Raw genomic sequence first — 9,527 nt, forward strand, 5'->3', positions numbered from 1 at the left:
GTAGCATACTGAGGGTTTGTGTTGATCGCTGGCAAAGACGCCTGTCGGGACTGGCTCTCGGTCGGACGCTGCTTTCGCGAGCATGTTGGCTGCTTCATTGAGGTGCCTTGGGATGTGATTGAGTTCGAGGCCGTCGAATCTATCCTCTAGCCATCAGACTTCTTGATAGTATGCCTCCATCTTGGCATCATAGCAGCATGACTCCTTCATGACTTGGTTGACGACCAGCTGGGAGTCGCCCCTGACGTCGAGGCGTCAGATGCCCAGCTCGATGGCGATTCGTAGGCCATTGATGAGTGCTTTGTATTCTGCAGTATTATTTGATGAGGGAAAATGGAGCCAAACCATGTACCTCATGCGGATCCCGAGGGGGGATACGAAGACTAGTCCCGCGTCGACGCCTTTCTTCATCAGTGATCCATCAAAGTACATTGTCCAGTACTCTTGATCGACGACTGCTGGTGGCATCTGGACCTCGGTCCACTCCGCGATGAAGTCAGCCAGTACCTGAGATTTGATTGCTGTTCGGGGGGCATAAGAAATGCCTTGATCCATCAGCTCAAGTGCCCACTTTGCGGTTCTTCCTGTAGCATCCTAGCTATGGACGACCTCACCGAGGGGGAACGATGTCACTACTGTCACAGGGTGTGACTCGAAGTAGTGGCGTAGCTTCCTCTTGGTGATGAGGATGGTGTATAGGAGTTTCTAGATTTGGGAGTAGCGGGTTTTGGAGTCGGATAATACCTCACTGACGAAATATATAGGGCACTGCACCCTGAAGGTGTGCCCCTCTTCTTCCTGCTCTACCACTAAGGCGGCGCTAACCACTTGCGTGGTGGCCGCGATATATAGGAGGGATTCTCCGTTGCTTGGAGGGACCAGAACCGGGGGTTTGGTTAGAAATTGCTTAACCATGTCAAGCGCTTCCTGAGCCTTGGCTGTCCACTCAAAGTGGTCGGATTTCTTCAGGAGTCGATAAAGAGGGAGTCCTCGTTCGCCGAGGCGTGAAATGAATCGGCTGAGGGCGGCAAGGCACCCTATGATCCGCTGAACCCCCTTTATGTTTTGGATCGAGCCCATCTTTGTAATGGCTGATATTTTTTTCTAGGTTTTTTCAATGCCGCGCTTGGAAATAATGAAGCTGAGCAGCATGCCCCTTGGAACCCCGAAAATACATTTTTTGGGATTGAGTTTGATGCCGTTTGCCTGGAGTCTCGCAAAGGTTTTTTCAAGATCGACGACAAGGTGGTCAGCTCGCTTGGACTTGACTACGATGTCGTCGACGTAGGCCTCTATGGTCCGCCCATATGAGGTCTCTGAAGCAATTGAGCATACAGCGCTGGTAAGTTACCCTAGCATTCTTCAGACCGAAAGGCATTGAAATGTAGCAGAACGATCCAAAGGGGGTGATAAAAGATGTCGCGAGCTGGTCGGACTCTTTCATCGTGATCTGGTGGTAACCAGAGTATGCGTCAAGAAAACAGAGGGTTTCGCACCCCGAGGTGGAATCGACTATTTGGTCTATTCGTGGCAAAGGAAACAGATCCTTTGGACATGCCTTGTTGAGGCCTGTGTAATCGACACACATTCTCCATTTCCCGCTCTTTTTTTGCACAAGAACAAGATTTGTCAACCACTCTGGGTGGTGTACTTCTCTGATGAACCCAGCAGCTAACAATTTTGCTATTTCTTCACCGATGGCTTGGCGTTTTTCCTCGTCGAAATGGCGCAGGCGTTGCTTCACTGGCTTGGAGCCCGGGAGGATCTGGAGAGTATGCTCGGCGACCTCCCTCGGGATGCCTGGCATATCTGAGGGTTTCCACACAAAGATGTCTTTGTTATCGCGGAGGAAGTCGACGAGCACGCTTTCCTATTCGGAGGAGAGCGCGGTCCCGATACGGACTTTTTTTTCCCTTGGAGTTGCTGGGGTCCAAGAGGACCTCCTTGGGCCCTTCCATCGATTCGAACAACCCAAACGACCTCTTCGCGTCGGGTGCCTCTTCCATGACCTCCTCCCTGAGGGTGGCAAGCTCTTTGGAGGCGATGACCGTGGATGCGTGTCCGCAGCATTCGACTTCGCACTTGTAAGCGCGCTGGAAGGAGGTGCCGATGGTGATGACCCCATGGGGGCCCAACATCTTTAGCTTAAGGTATGTATAATTGGGGACGGTCATGAACTTTGCGTAGCATGGTTGTCCCAGGATGGCGTGGAAAGTCCCCGAGAACCCCACTACGTCGAAGGTGAGGGTTTCAGTCCGGTAATTGGACCGATCCCCGAAAGTGATGGGTAGATCGATCTGCCCTAGTGGCACGGCTTGCCTACTAGGCACGACACCATGGAAAGGCGCTCGGATGGGATGGAGGTTCGTTTGGTCGACGCCCATCTCGTCGAGCGTCTTGGCGTACATGATGTTGAGGCCGCTGCCTTCATCCATCAGTACTTTCATGAGCCGCTTTGGACCGACGATCGGATCGACGACAAGCAGGTACCTTCCTAGGTGTGGGACGACATCCTGATGGTTGGTCCGGTCAAAGGTTATGGCAGATTCTGACCACTGGAGGAAGGCAGGCATGGCCGGTCCGGCTGTATAGACCTCGCGGTGCGTGACCTTCTAGCGGTGCTTGGAGTCATAGGCCGTTGATCCTCCGAAGATCATGAGGGCACCGGTCGGTATTGGGAAGGCGTTGTCCTTCTCCTCTGTGTCATCTATGGCGGGAACAGGCTCCTTCCCCTGCTCCCCTTTGTTAAGGCCCCTAGACAAGTATTTGCGCATGAGGCCGTAATCCTTGTATAGATGCTTGGCTGGGAAGGCGTGGTTTGGGCATGGCCCCTTGAGCATTTTCTCAAAGTGGTTTGGAGTGCCCTCCACGGGCTTCTGGCCACCTTTATGGTCGGTAGCGGCCACGAGCGAGTTGGTGCGCCGTTGCTTCTTATTTTTCCTTTTGGCAGGACGGTTGGAGGCGCCTTCGCCGGCGTCCTCGTCCCACCTCGTCTTTCCGTCGGAGCGGTCGAAGATGGCTCCGATCACCTCCTCTCCAGAGGCATGACTAGTGGTGATGTCTAGGAGTTCCTTAGTAGTCCATGGACCCCTGCGTCCTAGCTTATGGACCTAGGATTCGTAGGTTGTCCCGGATAGGAAGGCTCCTATCACGTCGGCGTCGGCGACGTTAGGGAGCTCGTTGCACTGCCGAGAGAAGCACCAGATGTACCTGCGGAGGGTTTCATCGGCCTTCTGGTGATAGTTCTTGAGGTCCCATGGGTTTCTGGGGGGTTTGTACGTGCCCTGGAAGTTGCCCACGAAGATCTCCGTCAGATCTGCCCAACTTTGAATGGCATTGGACGGTAGGTGCTCTAGCCACGCTCATGCCAAATCGGCTAGGAACAGCAGGAGATTGCGAATAATAAAATCATCATCACTCGCACCATTGGCCTGACATGCAAGCCGATAGTCTTCGAGCCAAAGCCCAGGATTTGTTTCGCCAGAATATTTAGGGATGTTGGTAGGTGGTCAATACCTTAGCGGGAAAGCAGCGTTGAGGATGTGTCGGCCAAAGGCCTGAGGGCCTGGTAGGCCGGGGCTCGGGCTTCAGTCCTCGTTGCTGCCATAGCATCCGCCATGCCAGGGATGGTAGCCATGGCGTGCTGCCTCTCCTGCATCATTGTGGACGCGCCTACGAGCATCGATGGTGCTGCGCACATCGCGGTCGTGGCCGAGACATTGATGCACCGGGATGCGGAGGGCTACTTGCCACCTGGCGGTGTTTGGTGAATAGACGTGTCCTTGGTGGGATGCACTGAGGGCGTGTGCTGGCTGGTGTTGGGTTCGCGTCATCGAGAGAACGAACTTTTCTGCCTGCTGAGCCGCCGCACGCTCGAGCAACATGCGAATTTCTCGACGGGCGCGGCGATCCTCGGACGTCGCGGCCTCTGGTAGGCCATGCAGCAAGGCGGTTGTTGTGGGAATGTTTTGGCTTGCCTGAGCGAAGTGAGGAAGGGTCTCGTCATTGGTGAGGATCCTTTGGTGTACGGTGCGAGCCGTGGCGCGCACGCGTCCCCCATCTTTGCGGCGTTCAATCTCGCGATTGATGTCCGCGTACTCCTAGACGAGGCCTTGCCCGACCTCATCGATCTCTAGCTGACGGGCCCTCAGCTGCTCCATCCTTAGGTGAGATGGGGCTATCATCTCTTCCCTAGATCTGCCGTCAGGGTTGTTTGTCGGGGTGACCTCTTCCCCGGAGACGCTTTCGATGTGCCCCTCGGGGGTCTGCGCCATGAAGCATTCCTAGGAAGGGTGGTGGCTCCCCCTACTAGAATCTGACCTAGAGAATGATCCTGGCTCCTCATTGAGGAGTCCGTAGAGAGTCTCCGTATCATGCTCAATCGTCCCCACGAACTCGCTGTCCATGGGCGGCTGAACCATACGTAGTGCTAGAAGGTGGCCAGCGGTCGCCGCAGCATTATGGAGACCGAACAGAAACGCTGTCGGGGCGCTCCGTACGGGTCCTTTCGGAAACTAGGCGACGTTGCATGAGGCCTCCCTGGATAACTAGGGTCCAAGGGAGTTGCTCGGTGGGCCCTCAAGCCTCAGACGACTGAGGTTGATGGAAGGGAGAGACTGGGCGGCCGTGTGAGTCAGCGCCAGTTCTCCTCCTAGTGTGACGATGAAATCTAGGTCACCGAAATGCATGTGTACACCCGAGGCCCAGCTGATTGCATGGGTGGCCATCCAAGGCCTGATTTGGAACGCGCAAGCCCCTACCTAGCGCGCCAACTGTCGGTGTTTCGTACAAGCACCGGTAAGTAAATTTATAGTAATGCGCGTTAGGCTCGGATGGTGCACTAAAGGACATAAGATTTATACTGGTTCGGGCCGAATGTCCCTACGTCCAGTTTGTTGCTGCTCATGTTATTAGCACCGTGAATGGTTCATAGTAGGGGGTACAAATGATCGAGAGAGGGACTAGTCCCAAGTCCCTGATGGAAGGGTTGAAAGGAGGCCAAGAGCTTGGTAGCAGCTTGACTGTGTGTGTGTCTTGTGTTGTTCGGTCAAAAGTCGGTCCCCTTGATGTAGGAAGCGCATCCCCTTTTATAGATGAAGGGGCTGGCTTTACAAGGGTGAGGACTTTAGGATGCGTACTCTACCTAGTCTTGTGGCTCACGTCTACCCGGCCTAGTTCTTCATTCTGATGAGTGCGAAGGAGGATAAGCGCCTATAATACTGTCGATGCCTCTGTAGAATGTCAGGTTGGTTACAGAATGCTGCCTTGTGCAGGGTATGGGCTGCAATACAGTGGTTTTGACTTATGAGCCTCCCCCAGCCTTGCTCCGCATGCCTTCTGGTTCCTATGAGTCTTCGTCGGAGGGACACGGGGTCGGGGTTCGGAGTAGTGCCATGGCCAAGGTCTTCTGACTTGGTGGACCTAAGGGGTCAGGAAGCAGGCGCCGCTCCCTTGGGTCCATAGCATGGTGACGGAATATCCATCATTCGTGGAGATAACAAATCCTTTTCTGGAGCGTAGCGGTTGTCGTATATCTTCGTCGGGTTCTGTGTCCTAGAGCTGAAGGTAGCGCCTACAACTCTATAGGGCGAGGAGCACGCACCTGTAATACCTTTCAGGCTCTGCGGCGCCCGGAAGGGTCTAAAGCACCCGTCCTATCGTTCCCTGGCAGTACTTTTCCTGCCAGGGTGCAGGGTATGGTCCTTAGAGCCATGGTTGACCCGAACGTCTTGTCTTGCCCTGTACCCATCATCATGAGGGAACAGGGAGAAGTTGTCAGGTAAGATGAAACCGGTCTTTAGATATCGAGCAGGGCGAGGCTCGTTCCTGGCCGTCGGGTGAAGTAGAGACTAGTCCTTATCTCTTGGGTGAGACCGAGCCTGCCTCTCCGGGGTCGAGCGAGGCGGAGTCTATCCCTCAGCCCTCGGGCAAGACCAAGCCCGCCCCAAAGGCGTCGGGCGAGACAGAGACTAGTCCTGAGCCCTCGGGCGAGGCAGAGCTATCTCAAAGGCGTCGGGCGAGGCAGAGTCTATCCCTTAGCCCTCGGGCGAGACCGAGCCCGCCCCAAAGGCGTCGGGCAAGACGGTGACTAGCCCTGAGCCCTTAGGCGTGGCAGAGCTATCTCAAAGGCATCAGGCGAGGCGGAACCCAACTCCTGTCATTCGAGCAAGGGATGTTACGACGCCCTTATCCGTCTAGAAGTTTTTAACGTTCGGTGGTTATTGGTTCCACCTTCTAGGGTACCTCGGTATTAGGTCCCCGACAATAGTCAACTAACAATGCGTATGATTCTACTGATGCTCACCCATCTGATGAAAATGCTTTTGCTGTTGATGATGCAGACCCTCTTGAGATGCATGTACTCCATGATCCCGATAATCCAAACATAGTGCTGGGGGCATTGTTTCATGATGTCATTGCATTCAGGAAAGCTATTACACACCATGCTGTGAAGACTGGTTTTGAGTTGGCTGGGCGCAAAACAAATAAGACCAGGTTCTTAGTGCGTTGTGCTGCTAGTGGTTGTCCTTGGCGCATACATGCATCAACAATTTATGATAAAAAGGCAATAAAGGTAATATGTTTTGACCTATTTTGACCCTTTTTGACCTGTTTTAACCTATTTTTACCTGTTTTTGGACTGTTTTTCATGTTTTTGCAGATTAAAAAGCTTCATGCAGAGCACAATTGTCCTACCACCAAACTTAGAGAAGAAAAGATGGCAAGTTAGGGCTAGTGTGTAGACAGGATAGCTGATTGGGTGAAAAAGAACCCAAATAAGGGCCCAAAGGATGCAAAAGAGAAATTGGAAGTGACTATGGAATAAAGTTGAAGTACTCCAAAGCTTGGTCAGGTTTGCAGATTGCTCTCGATCATATTCATGGGTCTTGTGAGGAAAGTTTTCAACTTCTATTCAATTGGGCTGCACAAATTGAAATAAGTTCCCCTGGTAGCATTGTAAAAGTAGAGTTAGAAAAAGTAGGTGAACAGAATAGGTTCAAAAGGATATTTGTTGCCTTGAAGCCATGCATTGATGGGTTCTTAGCTAGTTGCAGACCATTGATTGGTTTAGATGCTTCTAGTTTGAATGGAAAGTACCTTGGGCAGTTAGTTTTAGCTACTGGGGTTGATGGACATAATTCATTGTACCATATTGCTTATGGTGTTTTTGATATAGAGGCTGAAGATAACTAGAAGTGGTTCATCCAGAATTTGCACAGAGCTGTGGGGGACCCTCCAGGATTAGTGATATGTTCAGATGCTTGTAAAGGACTAGAAAAGGATGTGGGGGCTATCTTCCCACAGGCTGAGAACAGAGAGTGCATGAGGCACTTGTACCAAAACTTCATGAAGCACTACTCAGATGATGTGTTCACTGACCATCTGTATCCTGCTACAAGGAGCGACACAGAAGGCATGTTCAGGTGGCACATGAAGAAAATTTTTTGAGTTTGCTCCTGATGTAATTGAGTACCTTGAGGAACACCATTCTAGGATTTGGTACAAATGTGCCTTCTCAGAGCTTAGCAAGTGTGATTACCTAACTAACAATGTGTCAGAGAGTTTCAATGCACATATGAAAGCTCTAGTTTGGTTTTGGTGAATTGATGAAACCCTAAGTGCTAACCTAGTTTATCAAGTGATCATAAGATAGGAAGCACACTTCAAGTGGAGAAGCTAATGAAGATCATAACATGACAATGGTGATGGCATGGCGTTGATCAAGGGCTTAAACTTGAAAAGAAGAAAGAGAAAAACAAAAAGCTCAAGGCAAAGGTATAATGTGTAGGAGCTATTTTGTTTTGGTGATCAAGACACTTAGAGAGTGTGATCACATTTATGTTTGATAGCCATACTATTAAGAGAGGTGAAACTCGTATCGGAATACAGTTATCAAAGTGCCACTAGATGCTCTAACTCATTGCATATGCATTTAGAATCTAGTGGTGTGCTAACATCCTTGAAAATGTTTGTGAAAATATGCTAACACATGTGCACAAGGTGATACACTTGGTGGTTAGCACACTTGAGCAAGGGTGAAGAGAATGGAGGAGATGCCAGCGTCGGTCAAGTGACCGGACGCTGGTTCCAAAAGCACCAGACGCTGACTGCCTGCGTCCGGTCGTGCTGACTGGCGATACAGTGGCTAGGGTTTACCACTGGACACTGGCCTGTGTCCGGTCGAGGTGGACCAGACGCGTCCGGTCAAGGAAAACCGGTTTTGGACCCTTACTGTACTCAACCGGACGCTGAGGCTCCAGCATCCGGTCAGTTTTGTCGGAGCGTCCGGTCAGCTTAGTAGCCATTGAATTCTGACGAACAACGTTTGAAGCTAGTGACACGTGGCATCCATCAGTGGACCGGACGCTGAGTCCAGGGTCCGGTCAGTTGGACCGGAGCGTCCGGTCAGAGCGCAGTGTGCCCAGTGAAGGGGTACAACGACTCTATTTTGTGTGGGCTTCTATTTAAGCCCCATGGCTGGCTATGGCTCACATCTTTGGCCATTTTCATTGACATTGCAACCTTGTGAGCTAAGCCAAAGTCCTCCCACTCATCTCCATCATTGATTCAACATCATAGTGAGATTGGGAGTGATCCAAGTGCATTGCTTGAGTGATTGCATCTAGAGGCACTTGGTGTTCGTGTTTTGCTGCGGATTTCGCTTGTTACTCTTGGTGGTTGCCGCCACCTAGATGGCTTGGAGCAGTGAGGATCGTTGAGCGGAGGGTGGTGATTGTCTCCGGCTCCGATCGTGGTGATTGTGAGGGGTTCTTGACCTTTCCCCGGCGGAGCGCCAAAAGGTACTCTAGTGAATTGCTCGTGGCTTGTGTGATCCTCATCTTGTGTTGGTTGTGCGGTACCCTATTGAGGGTTTGGCATGTGAAGCCAATTAGCGCGTGAACCTCCAAGTGAGTGAATCACCACAACGAGGAGTAGCTTGCCGGCAAGCAAGTGAACCTCGGTAAAAATCATTGTGTTCATCCTTTGATTCCGAGGTGATTGGTCTTCATTGTTATTCATCCTTGTGATTGATTGGTTTCTTCATCTACACGGTGGTATAACCTTCTTGATCACTCTCTTTACTTTACCACAAACTAGTTGACAAGCTCTTTAGTATAGCTAGTTGTGAGAGCTTGCTTGCTTGGTTGGTGTGGTTCTTTAGTTAGCCTTTGAGAGCACACTAACATAGGGTAGTGTTATAGCTTTCGTGTGAATAGACACTATCTAAACTAGAATTGTGGTAGGTGGCTTGCATTTTGAGTAGGCTAGCGTAACACTTGCTTCGCCTCATAATTGTCTAACCATTTTGTTAAGTGTTGTTGTAGAAATTTTATTAGGCTATTCACCCCCCTCTAGCCATTAGGACCTTTCAACAGATTAAAAAGCTAAAGGGACTTCACCTCAATGAAGTTCCAGATTTGGTCTTATTTTTTTTATCTTAACTTGTGATGGCCTAAATAGCATATATATGGTACTTGTGATGGCCTAAATGGCATATATATGGCTGTGTTGTATTTCAGATGGCA

This window comes from Miscanthus floridulus, chromosome 18, assembly GCF_019320115.1.
Source record: "Miscanthus floridulus cultivar M001 chromosome 18, ASM1932011v1, whole genome shotgun sequence".
Lineage (NCBI taxonomy): Eukaryota > Viridiplantae > Streptophyta > Magnoliopsida > Poales > Poaceae > Miscanthus > Miscanthus floridulus.